Consider the following 20,084-nt stretch of genomic DNA (forward strand, 5'->3'; position numbering starts at 1 on the left):
CCATGAACGCACATCCAGCGCATTTCGAACAGGAAGCACGGATCCGTTGACCACACGGTAAAAGTTTAGAAACTGTCGGAATGTTGATATTCATCGTACATAAATATATCTACGTGTAAGGTAAAGAAACACGTTTCGTTGTGCTCTGTTCTGTTTGTTTACCCCGTCACGTGCTTTTAGTGTGTCTTTGTCCGCGACGTCACCGAGTCTCCTGTTTACTGTATGTTGTTGTTGTGTGATGTCCGTTTCCTGTTTCCGACAGGCCCAAGACTTTGTTTTGTTGGTTTATTTGTTAAGTAACGAGTTTAGTCTCCTGATCCTGCCCTGTTACTGTGCTGCTGTTTGCCTCGTTTGGGATTTTTTTTTTGGTTTGTTTTATTTATTTTTATTTTATTTTATTTGCTGTTTTTTGTTTATTTATATATTAGTTTGTCCAAAATAGCTTGAACTGCACATGTTTAAACCCCAGAGAGAGAGACCTTGAGACCTTGCTGATGCAGTATAATTACTTTGGGTCTTGTTGCTGTGCTCAGTCTTGCTATGTTTATGCTGTGACATGAACCTGTCTTGCACGACATCACCTTAGTAGCAGAGCTTTTGGCTCTTCCTAAACCTACATTGGATCATATCTTTCAATTACTGACTGTTTTTCAGCCTACATATGAAATGAATGATCATTAGAACATCCTTGGTGTAATTGTTTAATCATACATCTGACCTTGCTACTACAGAATCTCTGACTGTGCAAATGTACAAAGTGTGCAAGATGCTGGTTTGAAACCTGGTCCTGTATTTTTGTCCATCTGCCACCCAGCAGAAGGTTTTGAGGAATTCCCTAAAGCTAAGGACTGCCAGTCTTTATCTACATCTAGACTATTCAGACTTTGTTCTGCCTGCACACACAGACGCATCCACCAATGTTTATACTGTTAGTTTTGGATTATTGGTTTAGTATAATTTGGTTCATGTAATGTCAGACCCGGATGATACGAGGCTAATGGGTGTTTAATGATTGTTGATGGATTATCCTGTGACTTTTCTCCCCAGAAATATTTTAAGAAGACACCCTGTACTCTGATTTTAGTCTGCTGGAAAGAAGACTGCTGGGAAGCTACTGGGATTTCTGGGAAGAGCTTTCATCTCAGTTCATTTACACTTGGTAAGGCTTTCTTTAAATAAATAAATATTTTCATTAAATTTCAAAATGAAAATAAATTCAAATGAAAACAACTGCTTTAAAAGGTGCATAACTGACTATATACTGAAAAACGTGTACATTTTGTATATACTTACAAAGCGTATTGCAGACATGCCTAGTGAAACTGTATAAATCCACAACATTCTACCATCTAACAAGACAAATTCACATTGTACCCTGTATTCTTATTTTAGCCTCTTTTTAGGAAAGAAGCCTGATGTGAGATTAGAACAAAAGAAAGCTGAGTCTCATCTCATTTGAGCTCATTTCCACTTGTTCATTCTTTTAAATTAACTAAAAAATATTTTCAATAGCTATTCTAATTACATTTGCTTATTTTATATATTATCTAAGGAGTGTATATTCTAAATGAATAATTTATGTCTATACCAGGTTCCATTTTTTTTAATGTGATTTAGCTTTAATGAACTTTAATGAAGCAAAACCTTTTTAAATAATGCAAATATTAATCAAATTTGAGCATCAGTTTAAAATAGTTAATAGGGTTAGGGAATTACTCAATGTTCTATTGGGTATTGTTACTAAAAGATATTAAGCTATATTAGATATCAAGACACTAAACGATCAGAAACCGTATATATTTGGACCAGTTTTTAAGGTTTTGTGACTGAGGAATGACACTCTTTAAATGTGTTCAGTTGAGGAAAAGCTATTAAGCAAAATATTAACCATCAACTAATCTTTAGTGTTTGAAGCCTCTTTGCTGGCTGTATGAAGGATCAATTTATATATGGTTATTTGTTTAATTATTTTTTTTAAATCTTTTTGACTAAAATTATTGTTGCTAGTTGCTACCTAAAATTAGGTGTCTAATTTATTGTTGCTTTTGTATAATGTTCCACTACAGAATGAAATGTCACCGTCTGGTTCTCATGACACTAAACGCCGTCAAAGACGGATTGGTGCAAAAAATGGCAATGAGAGAAATCACCTCTGCTCAATGTGTGGGAAAAGTTTCACACGAAAAAGTACTCTCAATGTACACAAACGGATTCACACTGGAGAAAAACCTTATCAGTGTACAGATTGCGGGATGCGGTTTAATGATCAGAAAGCTCACAAACTCCATCGCCGCATTCACACAGGAGAAAAACCGTATCAGTGCACAGAGTGTGGGAAGAGTTTTATACAACGAACTGCTTTTAAAGGCCACCAACGGGTTCACACAGGAGAGAAGCCACATCAGTGTACAGAGTGTGGGAAGAGTTTTTCACAGCTGAATACTCTCAAAGTCCATCAGCGTGTTCACACAGGAGAGAAGCCATATTGGTGCTCAGAGTGTGGGAGGGGTTTTTCAGAACAGAGAAGTCTCAAAGCCCACCAGCTCATTCACACAGGAGAGAAGCCACATCAGTGCACAGAATGTGAAAAGAGTTTTACAGAGCAGAGAAGTCTCAAAGCCCATTTGCGCATTCACACAGGAGAGAAGCCGTATCACTGCACGGAGTGCGGGATGAGTTTTACGTTACGTGGTGTTTTTAAAATCCACCAGCGCATTCACACAGGAGAGAAACCGTATCAGTGCAACGAGTGTGGGAAGAGTTTTACACACAATAGTGCTTTTAAAACCCACCAGCGCATTCACACAGGAGAGAAGCCGTATCAGTGCAATGAGTGTGGGAAGAGTTTTACACAACAAGGAGCTTTTAAAAACCACCAGCGCGTTCACACAGGAGAGAAGCCGTATCAATGCAACGAGTGTGGGAAGAGTTTTTCGGAGCAGAAAAGTCTTAAAACCCACCAGCGCATTCATACAGGAGAGAAACCGTATCAGTGCACGGTGTGTGGAATGAGTTTTGCATATAAAAGTGTTTTTAGAGCCCACCAACACGTTCACACAGGAGAGAAGCCATATCATTGCACGGAATGTGGGATGAGTTTTATATATAAAAGCGTTTTTAAAACCCACCAGCGCATTCACACCGGAGAGAAGCCGTATTACTGCACACAATGTGGAAAGAGTTTTTCAGAACTGACTATTCTAAATGTCCACCAGCGTGTTCACATGGGAGAGAAGCCGTATTGCTGCAAACATTGTGGGAAACGTTTTTCAAATCTGTCGAATTACAGAAAACATGAGCGAATTCACACAGGAGAGAAGCCTTATAACTGCTCCCAGTGTGGAAAGACTTTTACTCGAAATAGTCATCTTAAAAGACATCACCTCACTCACACAAAAGAAAAGACCCCACTGTGATCACATAGTGGAAAAGGGTTTAAACAACAAACTGATGGGATTACTAAATTAGTGAGTCTAATTTGATTAGCGCTAGCGATTATACTGAATATATCTTGGCACGCCCAGCTGTCTGTGACTTTGGAATGATGGTGGGATATCATTTGTTTATACCGCACTGAAAACCATGATTTTTTTTTTTTCTGTTCGCTGAGCAAAGACTCTCTGTAACAAACTTGTCAAGCCATCAGTAAAAACATTTACCTGTTTATATACCTGTAGTTATTGAAAAGGTTTATGCATTCATCTTTGTGGATGTGACACAAAATTATTTACATGATTATTCCTAAATCAAACGTGACATTAGGGATGTCATAAACCTGGTCTGTTCACACAGCAGAAACTAATCCTGAAATAACTTGTCTTTCTTCTAACATCTGTAAAGCAACACGAAAGAAATCCTGCTATAAATGTCTTTGGGTACTGTGAATGGGTGCATTTATATCACACGATGATCACATTACTGTTTCAGTGAATAAGCTGACCTAGACAGACGATTTTCACATATCAACTGTTGACTTAATCAAATATAATGTCATGTTTTATACCAGAACTGCTTATATTGAGTAGAAATCTAGTACTTTCTACTATCTTTAAAAAGTGTAATGTAATTAGTCCCCACTCTCAACTGTAACCTAGAAAAGGAGGTATTTTCTTTTTTAAAAAAAAACCTGCTCTTAATGTTTTGTTCTTGTTGGCAAGTCACCATGCAGATTGTCCTTGATGTTTAGAGAGAATTAAGAAAACCTCCTAGTTTTCTATCATGAACTATGAATATTGAGAAGCACCCTCTACATACGATTCAAATAAATACTACATACCTGTAGCATGACTGAGTTCTAGTGTGAAGTGTGTAATGTTGGATAAGTTTCACATTGTCCTCCACTGTTTATAAAAAACATATGTTCTTTGTAAATTAAAAGTTTTAATCAACATTCTGCAAATAAGCTGCAGTAGATGGTATTGTTTATCCAAGGTCCCTGGTTCAATCAGGAGTTTGGGGTTTTCTGTGTGTTCTTTAATCATTAAATTATATTAAACAATATGTTTTTACATTATATTGTTTGTATATATTATTTGTATAGTTCAGATTCATTTTATTCATTTAGTCATAATGTGTCCGTACAAACAATTAGATGGATCAAGTAAATTCCATATCCTAAATAATGTCCCATTTAATGTTTCTTATTTTTATTTTCATTAGATATAACCTAATTTTCTCAGTTGAAGTTTCACCTTGTTGTCTAGCTGATTGTCTGTAAATGTTGGTCACGTACACCTTGTCTTGGTATTGTTTCAATTGTTATCAACCAAATGGTCACTTTCAATGGTAATCGCGGTCACGTAGACCCTTTGTTCGTGGTGATCCATGATGTCCTGCTGCCGCTCCCATACTAATGATTGAATCAAGTTTATACGTTTAGAGTCCTAAACGTATTACCTTATGATACTTAAACCTTTTTAGGAATGAGTTCTATTAGATGTGTATCTTGGAGTGGAATTTGGGTGCAGTTATCGGTAATTTCTTACATGTCTCTAAAGCTTTGTTTTAATTTGTTCTCTGATGATCCTGCTCTGTTTCCTAAAATACAAGACAGGAAGAAAGCAAAATTTTAGTGCGACTCTTTTACATATAGAGTTAAGTATTAGATGCTAATATTTTTCTCTACATATATTGATAATTGAATAATTCATCCAGTCTCAGAATACATTGTATATCTGTAACTGATAAGATGGTTCAAGATTCACACCCCAGTCTCAGATGTGGTGGTAATAGTTGTGCTATAGAAATTTGAAATGCTCTGTTGTTAAAGTGAAAAAATTATGAAAGTTTTTTAAGGGAGGGAAAAAAGGAAACTAGATTTATATATAACTGAGTTGAATAAGTGAGCACACCCTTTAATAATTAGGGGTGTGATCTTGTTCAGAATGAACCAAACATTCAATGTAATGTACAGATGTAATCATACAAAGATGCTCTTGTTTCCTTAAAGAAATTATTTTATAGCAGGACAGGGGGAGTGCATTTTCATACATGCACTGATAAATTGGCCTGGTCATGCTTTGAAGATTTTTTACTTTCTGAATTGAAGGGTCAAGCTTACCATCTTTATATATATATATATATATATATATATATATATATATATATGTATATATATATATATATATATACATATACTGTACGGCATTGTAGTATTTATATGTTTATGGATTTATCCTCAGTGATGTTTTCTTCTAATTACTGAACTCAATCTTACATTTCTTTTTATTATTATAATTATAATTCTTATAATCTAAAAAGAGTGCTAGAAAATCTAGAATGGTGGAGAGCAGCACAATGTTAGTTTGTGCCTTGCTCTCCACCATTCTAGAAAATCTAGAATGGTGGAGAGCAGGGCACAAACTAACATTGTTTTCTCTAGATTTAGTAATTAAATTATTTAACACTAAAGTGTTTGTAGTGGAAATTTTAAATATCATGAGTGTTTATATGTGCTTTCATGGAAAAGAGAGAGAACAGGAGGAAATGTCCCTGCCATAGACATTCATACCATAAATGTTCCTGCCATAAACATTCTATGTGTTGAAAGGATGGGAACTTAGGGGAGAGTGGGTGAGCGGTCACATAAACACAGGCAGACATCTATGGTATAAAAGGGAGAGCTGATTCATTAAAACTTTGCCTCTTCACTGTGTAGACTCGGCATTCTGCACCGCCTTTTGCTGCAGCACAATAAATATCATTTGTATTTATTTGCTTTTACCACCAACTCTTTTACCACCAACTCTGGGTCTGACTGTGTTTTATTAAATGTAGATCAAAACAGCCACCACAGGTTCAAAGCCTTTTTTTAATGTCTGGTACAAATATGCAGTCAACTTTACATTAAAAATGTACTATTATTATTTAGCCAGAAAGAGAAGTGTGAGGGATACAACATAACATGATCATATTTCACATTAAAACCACCTAATTAATAACACAAGATATCAGAAAATATACTGTCAGCAAAAACATGTTTTTACTTGTATAATACAAAAATTAAGTAAATGATTTAGTTATTTATATACATCACTGCTTAATTATCTGTCTGTGTAGGCTTCTATAAATTATTTTTAGGCATACATGATCCTTTTACCTTTGGACACAAGCCATAGTCATAGCAGATACTGTCTAAAGAGACTAAGTACCTTGAGATATCTCCTGATCTTCACTGAAAACCTAAAGATGGGAGTGACATCCAACAGAGAAGATCTCTATCACTCCTGCCTCCTCATTTTTCCTTCAGGGTGATAAATCGATGGAGCTTCACAAGACAACTATGGAAAATGCTGTGATGAATCTTATGGACTTGGCTCTCATTATTTCCCAAGGTTACACACCAATCACATTTTATTGGCCTGTTAATTATTTAGCAGTCAAGTAAATTTACTTGGCTTACTAAGCTATAGAAATGAATTCGAATTAAATTGAATTTAGAGACTTCGATGATAACCGAGAGATTATAGATTAAACTGATACTAATTAACAAATTAACGTGTTAAATTATAAAAACGACGCGGTAAAATGAGCTTCCGTATATATCTGCTGAGGTTGTTTGAATGTTGGCATGGCAACCAGTAAAGACCGGAAGTTTCGTCAAACCAGTGCGCGTGCAAACTACAAAAGTCTGTTATAACGTGTTCCGGTTTTAGTTGTACGATATTTTTTGATCAACAAACAGGATCCCTAAAATGAAAACGTGTGTAAATTAAAAGCTTGGTATTAACGGAGTGTAACGGAAACTGGACGGATTCTGTGCGTCGAATAGAAACACGAGGGTCTATTGCTGGGAAGAGCTTTAGTGAGAGGGGAAGAAAAAGAAATATCTGCTCTTTTGCGCTTGGTAAGGCTTTCTTTCTTTAATTAATAAATACATCTTTTCTATTTATAATAAATAATACATATATTGTCACTCTGCAAATGACACAAGTTGCTCAAAAGGTGCCTGAGTGTGTATACTGAGAAAAGTATAAACATTCAGTATATACTGAAAAAGGTATGAACATTCAGTATATACTATACCAGATTCAAAGATTTATGTGAAAGAGGTATACTGTGTAGTAAAAATATTGTTATTCATTCATTCATTCATTCATCTTCTACCACTTATCCGAACTACCTCGGGTCACGGGGTATCTCAGGCATCATCGGGCACCAAGGCAGGATACATCCTGGACGGAGTGCCAACCCATCGCAGGACACACACACACTCATTCACTCATTCACTCACACACTAGGGACAATTTTCCAGAGATGCCAATCAACCTACCATGCATGTCTTTGGACCGGGGGTGGAAACCGGAGTACCCGGAGGAAACCCCTGAGGCATGGGGAGAACATGCAAACTCCACACACACAAGGTGGAGGCGGGAATCGAACCCCCAACCCTGGAGGTATGAGGCGAACGTGTGCCCCCATATATATATATATGAGAAACATGAATAAAACAAATAAAACCTAGACCAAAGCGTTATTATAAAGATTAATATAAAACAAAAATTCTAAATTAATATTAGATATATTTAAATGTGTTTACATTTATCCACAATGAGCAAGTCTGGCTTGACTCAGGTAACTGTGGGGAGTAAAAGGAAGAAATCCTTGAGAGGAACCAGACTCAAAGTGAACCTCAACCTCATATGGGTGACACTGTGGACGTGTGATTATAAATATACATGATAAAGGTTGTATTGATGAGGAGGTTGTTGTCCTCAAAGACCACATGGAGTTGGCAGCTCCTCTTAATATAGCAGAGTCCAGCTGGAGCTGGTAAATCTCTAGATGCCTCAGGATCCTGAGACTGTTTAAGCATTATAAAAATGCTTATTGATAATTATAATAATAAAAGTATTATAATAATAAAAATCCACATCATCATACAATATAAGATCATTTTAACATCTTTTTAAAAATTAGGGTTAAAAGGGTTAGGAAATTAACGTTCCATTGGATAGTGTCTAACGCAAATGAATTTAAATTACAGCTGTCAAGACTATAAATGGGCAGAAATGTGATTGTGATAACCAGTTTTGTGATTGAGGCACCTATTGTAATTGCACTTATGACATCTTTCATTCATCTTCACTTTTGTCAAAATCAAATTTAACCATCTCCCCCTAGAGTTATGGCACAATGAGCTTTTGTGTTTTACCTCAATGGACCATGTCTTTGGGACCTGTTAAAGAATAGTTCCAGGTTGACAGATATGACCACACTGTGCCCACAAATTCTCTCTTGATCGTGCCATAAAGGAAAAATGCGTTTGTATGCATATGCAATTCATAAATGTTAGTGCATGTGCTTACCATTAGGCCTGTGTTTCACACACCAAGTTTAGTGAAAGTTGGCCACTTTTGGGTTCTATACTGAATAACAGGTTTCAATAACAGTGTGTCCATTTACTTACCTGGTAGCTCTGAGGTGCTTGGCTCTTTTATTGCTGCATGTAGCTATATCATTTTCATTATATTTAGACCAGTTTATAAAAGTTTTTGGTGACTGATAAATAGGACACTAGTGTTAATTTCGTCAGACGAGACGAAATATGTTCGTCAACAACCTTTTTTTCATGACTAAGACGAGACGATGACAAGACTGCACCACTGTCCAAAAACGCTGACTAAGACTAAATTAACATGCATTATTGTTGACGAAAAAAGATGAGACGAAAATGTTTTGTATAAAATAAAAACGAAGATAAAATCTCTCTTCATTTTCGTCTACAATTGTCTCTGCTTTTTCATCAGCTGTTACGCCTTTAAAATATTCAGAACGAGTTCTCGGCTTCACGCTGTTGCTCAAGTTACAGGTCCGTGAAGCGGATCCCGCTTATTATATTGCTACCTACCAAATAAATCAATAATTTGACACAAAATGATGATTTAAAAAGGAGTTTATTGATTTAAATACAATTGTATTGCTTCCTCTAAAGAAAATTGTGCGCTCCGTCTCTACGGTTAGAATCCTGTGTGTCCATGGCAATTGTCTATTTTCATGGCAACGGTGTGTTATAGTTCGGTCTGTTATCAAGAAATAAAATAGTGTGTGTGTGTAGAAAGAATTCGTCCACACGCCGCTCAAATAAATAAATAAATAAAAACTCCTGAGCGCAAGTCCACCCTAGGACTAGTCAGGCTTTTTGTGTTAAATTATATTTCCTGTCGCTGCACAGGCTCTTTTATTGTATATGACAGCTTATGTCCCGATGACCGGTCTTTGCATTACGATTAAAAGCAGTATCAATAAAGTAAAAAATGTGATGTGCAGTCAAGTTCGAGTGTATGCACTGTTTAAACGAGTGGTCTCAACTTCTCACTGATACTTTTGTGATTCGCGGAGTTTTGACAAGTTTTATAGCCTTGATATTGTTTCTTATTCAAAAGTGGTGACAGAAAAAACTCAGCACCTCCAACCTGAAACCTCTTCCCAAGCCTCTGTCACAATCACATCATAATCAAAATGAATAATTAGGCTTAAAAACAAATATATATGTAAGGGAATCACGTTTAACAATTACATGTAATATTGCTCCAAATATCATCAATAATGGTGTGTGCAATACCTTGGTGTGTGCTTATACCATGTATAACTTGCATTAAGTCGGTAATTTATGTGTATATATATATATATATATATATATATATATATATATATATAACACCTACAGTTTTGATCTTAGGCTTTTCATTGTTATTTATTTCCACTATAACACTTGTGTTCCTGATATTATTGCATTTAATGAGGCCTCGTTGTATTTATTCTTACAATAGATTCCAGATGTGGTCAAGCTACAATTTTTTGACTAAAACTAGACTAAAATTATAAGACTTTTAGTCGACTAAAACTTGACTAAGATACCTTGAGTTTTCTTTTGACTAAAACTAGACTAAAATGACGAGACTTTTAGTCGACTAAAACTAAGACTAACAAAAAAGATACGTGAATGACTAAATATGACTAAAACTAACAAGGACATTTGGCACAAGACTAAGACTAAGACTAAATTAAAAATAGGTGACGAAATTAACACTATAAGACACATTAAATGTTAAATGATCTTCTGAAAAAGAACTTCACAAAATACCAGCTAGCAGCTAATCTGAATCCTTAATGTTTGAAACAGGAAACACACTGACTGTTTATTTTTTATTTGGTTGTCTTTTGTTTATTATTAGACTAGACAATTTTATAAAACTTTGGGCCATCCACACAGGAGAGAAGCGGCATACTGTGTGGGAAGTGTTTTTCTTGAAATAGTGTTTTTCAAAGCCACCAACTCACTCATACAAAGGATCCGTGTTCACGGTGTGGAAACATTTTTAAACAACAAACCAGTTTTCAAAAACACCTGTGCATTCCCTCAGGAGTGAAGCCGTATTTTTGTACACAGTGTGGGAAGTGCTTCACAAAACAAACCAGCACATTCATAAGCGAAATGCTGTATCACTGGTCACAGTGTGGGAAGGGTTTTGTATGTCTATGGAGTTTAAAAAATCACCAGCGTATTCACACCTGAGAGAAACTGTATCAATGAACACAGTGTGGGAAGAGTTTTGCTCGAAATACTACTGAAATTCTACTGAAAATTCATCAGCTCATTCCCACTGGAGAGATGTAATTTCACTGCTTGTAGTGTGGGAATTTAGAGTTTTGGACATGATCTCAAATAGCATTAGTGAATTTAGACAAAAGAAGCTACAGTATTTTACTGGGTTGGAAATGGAAGTTGGACTATGTTGGGAGATGGAAGTTTTTCGCGTTGAATAGTAATTACAATTTTGACATGATTAACATCTGTACCATTACCCCGTATGTATAGAAAAGATTTGGATGAGACAACAAATGAAACAACAAACCTGGTTTGTCCACTTGGGTGATATCGATGATTACATCAGGCGAGAAAGCCTCTGATCAAATATGTGATTAAAATATACATGACACTGTGTTCTAGTGAGGATTGTGTAATGTTGGATAAGTTTCACATTATTACTCACTGTTTAAGACAAAATATGTGCTTTGGAAACGTATGATAATAGAGTCAATATTGCACCATTAATGCCCCTTTTCCACCAAAAAGAACCGAGTGCTGGTTCAGAGCTAGCACTGGTGCTGGTTCAAAGTTGGTTCCACTGGCGAACCTTCTAAGAACCGGTTTGTCTTTCCACCGGCTAGAGAGCATCACAGAGCCGAGTCTGACGTCACTGTATACGTGTCACGTGTTCCATCAACTTTAGCGCAGCAGCAGCAAACACAAACACAACAACAATGGCGGATGTTGCTTTACTCTTAATTCTCATGGCTTTGTGAACCTACATTAACACCCAAACGCGAATCCAACGTGTACGTGCAGCTCTATGTAATCTGTATAAACGGAGGTTGTAATCGAGAAAGTACATAACGTTATTTCATCATTAACACAGAAAAAAGTTAGCCTTAGCATGTAGCTACCTACTATCATGTGTGCTGATAATGTATCATATCACGGTAAAGTAAAAGTGTATTAAACATTAGTATACTTAAGGTATATTATCAAATGCGCTAACATTAACCCCGCCCCCAGCCCCTGACACAAGCGGTTCTTAGGTCTAGACCAACAACGTTTTGGTGCTACTTAAGAACCACTTTTCCTGGTTCAGAGCCGGTGCTTTGGCTGTCGAAAAAGAAAGAACTGGTTCTAAATTAGGCTCTGGCTCCGAACCAGCACTCAAACTGCCTCGGTGGAAAAGGGGCATTAGATGCGGTGACTAGTTTCATTTATCTAAGGCCTCCAGTTCAATTCTGAACATGGGTTTCTGTGTGTTCTTGAAAACCTTTAGCTAGGTTTCCTCTGAGCATTTGAGAATTTGAAGGTGAAGCAAGTTTTATTTGTGCACCCTGACTTCTTAAAAGTGTTTATACGGTCTGATAATGCTTCAGAAAGTGGGGCTCTTCCAAATTCAGGACGGTCATGTTGTCACAAGGCCAGTCAGCCTTGCTTCAAAGTCTCAACTATGCTTATCCTGCATCTTATTTGACCAGATGGTTCTAGACGTGTACCTGCCACACCCCAGACTCAGATGATGGTGGTAATAGTTGGCTAATGGCTGTGAAATGTCCTGTTGTTGGACTGTGTCTTTGTCCTCAGGTGTATTTAAAGGAGACCCCCTGACATTTTAGTTGAGGTTCTCACTGAGAAGACTGCTGTGAAATTACTGGGATTTAAGAAAAAGATCACTTCTACTTGGTAAGTTTTCCTTCTTTAAGTAAATAAATAATTTTAAAAACTATATTTGCCTGATTTCATTATAGATATATATATATATATATCTCGTCGCTGTCGGGCGGAAACCTTGTATGTCCAAATTTTGTCAATTTCATAATTTTTCACATATCGATGCTATTGGTCAGTCCCCACATGGGTCTGTTATTTTTTACAAGTTATTAACCAATCTAAAGTCTTGAAAATAGCTTGAACGCAAATCTCATAACTCCATTGGACACTTCAACTGTCCACCTCTTCCTCACTCCGTGGGAGAGCTTCGCGGCATATTTCTCCTCAAGAAGAGTCGCAATGAATCAACACGTCTTCTGAGGTAAATGTCTTCAAAACACTGGGCTCAAAGAAAAAAAAATCTTGACCCCGCTAGTTCTGGTGCTCGTCTGAGGACAGGAATTTAGCGCAAGACAATTCACTGCAACGCGGACTAAACCCTGTGCCCTGCAGATAAGGTACGGCGTTTTTTTAAATTTCCTGAAAAATAACGGTTTTGGAGATACGAGGATTCCGCCTGACAGCGACTAGTTTTTTTTATATATATATATATATATATATATATATATATATATATATATATATATATATATATATATATATATTCATTCATTCATTCATTCATTCATCGGAGTGCCAACCCATTGCAGGGAGCACACACACACACTCTCATTCACTCACGCAATCACACACTACGGACAATTTTTCCAGAGATGCCAATCAACCTACCATGCATGTCTTTGGACCGGGGGAGGAAACCGGAGTACCCGGAGGAAACCCCCGAGGCACGGGGAGAACATGCAAACTCCACACACACAAGGTGGAGGCGGGAATCGAACCCCGACCCTGGAGGTGTGAGGTGAACGTGCTAACCACTAAGCCACCATGCCCACACTATATATATATATATATATATATATATATATATATATATATATAAATTTCTCATAAATTATTTGTATATATAATTTTTATTTATCATTTTAAATAAATTCAATGAAAAAAAACAGTACTTACATATGTTGCATTTAACTTAAATGTGGCTGTAACAGTTCCTATGGGTTTTTCCAATGGCAAATTTTTATCGTGTTATTGATGGACTCCTGTGAGACAAGTGGTGTGCATTTCTAGACATATTGAATGGCCAGTTGAAGGCTTCACATTGTCGATTCGTGAGCCGATCTACACATTTGATTGAGTTTTTTTCGTACTTAGAGGGCTAAAGGGTTTGGATTTTGTATAAAGAAAGCGAACTACACAGACTTTCGGCGAAACAATTTCGCTTCATAGAACATTTATTTCTATGCTTTCAGTGTTCAATCATTTCGCAGGAACTTTTGAGGAGCTTTGAGTGTTCATCACCAACAAGAAGGGTGTGTGTTACCCCATTGTTCAGTTTGTCAAAGTCTTCTTACGGTCAGCATAGTTGAGGTATTCACACACAAGACTGTGGTGAAATTACCTTCATTTAAAAAAAAGATAATTGGTAAGATTTATTTCTTTTTTTAATGGTCATTTAAACTTTTTCTTTATTTACAATAATATAACTTAAATAACTGTTAAGGCAGAAATAACTTTAAGGAAAAGTTGTTTTTATATTCCTTAGGGACTTATGTTTCATACCCTGATAAGAAAACAATCTATCCAGTCACTTTGCACATCTTTAATTGACCAGATGGTTCTAGATGTGTACCTGCCAAACCCCAGACTCAGAAGATAATGGTGGTAGTAGTTGGCTAATGGCTGTGAAATAGCCTGTTGGACTGTGTCTTTGTCCTTAGGTGTATTTAAGTAGATTTAAATGAATACAATATTCAAAATTGAGTATGATTTCTTTGTGCATTAAATTGTCTCCACAATTAAAAATTATATTTGCCTGATTCCAACAAAGGGGGCATGGTGGCTTTGTGGTTAGCACATTTGCCTCACACCTCCAGGGTTAGGGGTTCGATTCCCACCTCCGCCTTGTGTGTGTGGAGTTTGCATGTTCTCCCCATGCCTCAGGGGTTTCCTCCTGGTACTCCGGTTTCCTCCCCTGGTCCAAAGACATGCATGGTAGGTTGATTGGCATCTCTGGAAAATTGTCCCTAGTGTATGATTGTGTGAGTGAATGAGAGTGTGTGCGCCCTGCGATGGGTTGGCACTCCGTCCATGGTGTATCCTGCCTTGATGCCCAATGACGCCTGAGATAGGCACAGGCTCCCCGTGACCCGAGGTAGTTCGGATAAGCGGTAGAAAATGAGTGAGAGAGTGAGTGAGTGATTCCAATCAATAAATAGATAGATAGATAGATAGATAGATAGATAGATAGATAGATAGATGGGTTAAACTTAGAATAGTCTAAACATGCAATCCCAATAAAACAGTTTTTTCTTAATTTTCTTACATTAATATAAATTCAATAACTGTTTAAAAATAAATAAATAAGGAAATGTTTTTTTTAATATTCTTTAAAAAATGTCAAGTATGATATTACTTTAGAATATTGTATTTACAAGAATTGACTTTATGCTGAAGGTAGATGGTCAGTTATTCAGTTACTGGATGGTTATGTCATAGTGTTGCTAAAGAGACAAAGTTAAATTAAATTGGCCTGTTAAATGGCCAGAAACCATGAAACATGCAAATAAATAGACATAACCTTGAAACTCTTGTTGGCAGCTCTATTTTTGAGGGAGCTTTATATGTTTACCTGAACGCCAATCGCATAAGTTTTGTCCTTGTTTATTTACTTGCCACTTTTCAGTTTCTGTGACTGATGAATAAAGCACAGGATACTTATTTAGCACCGAATAATCTAAGATGTTTTGTCTACTGTTCTGCTACAGAGTGAAACGTAATCGTCTGGCTGTCTTCACACAATTAATCACCACAGAGGGATTTGTGCAGAATGGACAAGAAAAGAATTCACTACTGCTCAGAGTGTGGAAAGAGTTTTTTAACTCCGAGTATGCTTAAAATACACATGCGCATTCACACAGGAGAGAAACCATATTGCTGTTCACAATGTGGATGGAGTTTTAGACAACTAAGTCAATTAAAGACACATGAGCTCATTCACACAGGACTGAAGCCATATCAGTGCTCACACTGTTGGAAGAGTTTTACACAATCAAGTGCTTTAAAAATTCACCAGCGCATTCACACTGGAGAGAAGCCCTATAGCTGCTCACACTGTGGAAAAAGTTTTACACTGTCAAGTTCTTTGAAAAACCATGTACGCATTCACACTGGAGAGAAGCCCTATAGCTGTTCACACTGCCAAAAAAGTTTTACAGAATCAAGTGCTTTGAAAAAACACCAGCGCATTCACACTGGAGTGAAACCGTATTTCTGCTCACACTGTGGAAAGAGTTTTACAGATTCAAGTTATTTGAAAAAGCACCAGCGCATTCACACTGGAGAGAAGCCCTATAGCTGCTCACACTGTGGAAAAAGTTTTACAGATTCATTTTATTTGAAAAAACACCAGCGCATTCACACTGGAGTGAAACCGTATTTCTGCTCACACTGTGGAAAGAGTTTTACAGATTCAAGTTATTTGAAAAAGCACCAGCGCATTCACACTGGAGAGAAGCCCTATAGCTGCTCACACTGTGGAAAAAGTTTTACAGAATCAAGTTCTTTTACAAAACACCAGCGCATTCACACTGGAGAGAAGCCCTATAGCTGCTCACACTGTGGAAAGAGTTTTACACAGTCAAGTTCTTTGAAAAAGCACCAGCGCATTCACACTGGATGAAGCCATATGACTGCTCACTATGTGGGAAGAGCTTTACAACTTCATCTTATTTGAAAAAGCACCAGTTTATTCACACAGGAGTGAAGCCACATTACTGTTCATACTGTGGAAAGAGTTTAAAATGTTCATATCATTTGAAAAAGCACCAGTTTATTCACAATGGAGAAAAATATATTGCTGATGACAATATGAAAAGTGTTGTAGAGATTTAACTAAGAACATTTAAAGGAAACACAAAGTTGTAAAAGGCATCAGCAGATTTATACAAAAGTTCCCCCTGCAAAACATATAATGGTGGAGAATGCAGACACTGTCAAGAAAGCTTTCAGTTCATGTGTACGTTGACAAATGCTTGATTAATATTAGGTATAATAAGGTGCAGCAGGTTGTATCAATTATTCAAGGTCCTTTGGTCAATCCTGAGCTTGGCTTGCTTTGTGTGTTCTTTACAGTGAGGTTCACTCTGGATTTGTCCAGTTTCTTCCCATCCCCCAGAATGCTAGTAGATGAACTAATTACATTACAATGGCTATAAGTAGTAATGTGTGTGCATGAGCTGTAAAATTGAGGGATATCATTAATGAAAAAATAACTGAAATTTTTTTGTTTGTAAATTTAACTATATGCTGATTAGCTTAGGTTAGTTTTACTTATTACATTAAACTACTCATTACATTGGGTTTGCTTTATTTACAAAGTGGATGCAAATCTGCCTTCAGTCTTTTAGGTAAATCATGTACCTTATGTGTTATAGTGAATCATTCAAAGATATTTGAATTTTGTCCTTGGTAAATTACCCAAACTCATCCACATTATTAAATAATCAAAGCACCATAATGAATTTATAGGAAGGACACAGTTTACATTAAAATGTTTTCTAAACCTGGTATAGTGGAGTGCTTAACCCTTCTGCAGAACTGGAGTCTATTTGACTCATCTGGAAAGTTTAATGTGTTATAACTTGGATTTCCTTCCACATATTTGCCTGAAATTTACCAGGATTGTTCCAAATTATGAATTTTGCAAGTAAAATTAATTTTGTCTATTTTCGTTGAACTATGTGTTCGTAAAATAAATACTTTCCTCCTCAAGTCATCCCGGGTCAATTTGACTCATCCACATTTAGTGGGGCAATAGATCACACTTTTGCCCTTTTCAATGAACATACATACAGACATAAATGCACACCTAAAATGTCCACTAACACAGGCACCCAAAACACACACACACATGCACACAATTTGGGCATTGCATTTCATTAGGCCTCCAGGAAAAAAAAAGCTACACATTTGTAAATATTTCACACTTTTGATATGCCTTTGCCTAGCAGAGGGCAAAATATGATCTACCGAAATGATGCTACACACACGCACACACAAACACTGTTCAAAGCATTGGGCATTGCATTTCAGTTGGCCTCCAGACAAAACAAAAGCTACACATTTGTAAACATTTCACACACATGCGCACACATACACACACACATACACAGTCAAACACTGTTCAAAGCATTGGGCATTGCATTTCAGTTGGCCTCCAGAGAAAACAAAAACTACACATTTGTAAATATTTCACACTTTTGATATGCCTTTGCCTAGCAGAGGGCAAAATATGATCTACTGAAATGATGCTACACACACACACGCACACACAAACACTGTTCAAAGCATTGGGCATTGCATTTCAGTTGGCCTCCAGACAAAACAAAAGCTACACATTTGTAAACATTTCTCACAAACACACACATACACAGTCAAACACTGTTCAAAGCATTGGGCATTGCATTTCAGTTGGCTTCCAGAGAAAACAAAAGCTATACATTTGTAAAGAATTCACACAAACACACACGCACACAGGTTCATATGTTTATAAAGAAGTTTAAAAATAAAATACATGTGTTTTGCAAATCATATTTGTTTCCTCTCTCTTATTTATGAATTTAGTTGCATCAGTCAGCTTTTGCCTGGAGATATGCTGAGTGATGTTTGACATTTACCAGTCAGTGGTTATCCAAAATAATATTTAATAATTTCTGCTTATTTTACTCAAACACTTGGCATAATTTCATAAGGTTTATAGTTCATAAATTAAGTATAATAAAAAACATAAGAAGTGTAAAAGTTTTATTCACATGAAATTATGCCATGTTTTTGAGTGGTGTGGGGTGTGTGCGTGTGTGTTTGTGTGTGTAGCCTGTTGTTGGTTGATCAGATGACATCTGGTAGGCAAAATAGATATTACAAGTGTAAAATTTTCACAAATGTAAGCTGAGGCCATCCTTAAAAACATTCGTGTTTGTCGTAACCCGATCGACCCTGTCAGTTTAGGACTGACTCAATTTTTTATTTTTTTTGCTTTAAGTCCGACCGACTTGCCGGTTGTAAATTTGCGTTAAGACCGACCAATTTCTTTTTTTACTCTTCAAACAACTAATACAAAAGCAATAAAATAATATGAATTATATTTTAGTAAGTATTGTAAATATATAAATTGCCTAGGCCTTCATACAAACGAAGGCTACGTTCTTTCTTTTAAATAAAAACCTGTGACATCATCTATGTTTACCGGATGTTACACTATGGCCTGTGCGTTCGCTTCGTCTCATACTCTCATTCACTGTCAGAGTCAACGGTTCGCGCTTGGTAATGATGGCTGCGGCGTCAGTAAACAAAATGTTCGCGGTCACCGTTTAAAGTCATATGGGTTCGGGCACCATAATGCATCTAAAAAATTCATTAAAACAGCTCGACACCGCTTTAACTTGTCGGTTGCAAATGAGGTTTGCAATGATGCGCCCGAAGGCACGGGTTGAAGACACAGTAAGTGACGTCCATCCATCCCATCCATCCATCTTCTACCGCTTATCCGGGGCCGGGTCACGGGGGCAGCAGTCTGAGCAGGGACACCCAGACTTCCCTCTCCCCAGACACTTCCTCCAGCTCCTCCGGGGAATACCGAGGCGTTCCCAGGCCAGCCGAGAGACATAGTCCCTCCAGCGTGTCCTAGGTCTCCTCCCGGTTGGACATGCCCGGAACACCTCCCCAGTGAGGCGTCCAGGAGGCATCCGGAACAGATATTACAAAGATTTGTGCAAAATATATGTTAATATGTTGGAAACAAGTTAGACTATAAAGGTGAAAAAAAAAGGCTATCATATATACTTCATTTTTTATAAGCAGTCAAAACAGACAAGGTCAACTTGACTCTGCGCTCCTAATTTGCATAGGAATGCAGACGGGGTCTGCAGAAGAGTTAAGCATCTTTTCAGCCTGAGCCTAGAGAGAGAACATCTGCTTTGGAAAGCATCATGATTGGATTACCAAAGAAGGGTTTCCCCAGCAAACTAAATGACTATAGACCACTGGCACTCACATCACACATAATAAAGGCATGAATGTCATAATAATGAATGTCCCAGAAGGTAGTTAGAAACATAGATGCTCCCTGTTCTGTCTCCATTTCTTTTCACCCACTACACTGTTTTTCCCAGCACAACACAAAGCATATTCAGACAAGAGATCTCTGATTGTGGAAATGTTGAAGTCATCATGTGTTGACAAAAATCAACACATTGATTTGGACTACGCCATA

The 20,084-nt window shown here is 37.0% G+C and overlaps 2 pseudogenes; both read left to right on the forward strand.

Annotated features, from left to right (window-relative positions):
• Positions 1-18,312, forward strand: LOC132847677 (zinc finger protein 850-like; annotated as a pseudogene).
• LOC132847678 (zinc finger protein 850-like) overlaps positions 7,120-20,084 on the forward strand; it is a 43,801-nt pseudogene continuing 30,836 nt past the window's right edge.

Source organism: Tachysurus vachellii, chromosome 6 (assembly GCF_030014155.1).
Source record: "Tachysurus vachellii isolate PV-2020 chromosome 6, HZAU_Pvac_v1, whole genome shotgun sequence".
In the NCBI taxonomy this organism is placed as follows: Eukaryota; Metazoa; Chordata; class Actinopteri; order Siluriformes; family Bagridae; genus Tachysurus; species Tachysurus vachellii.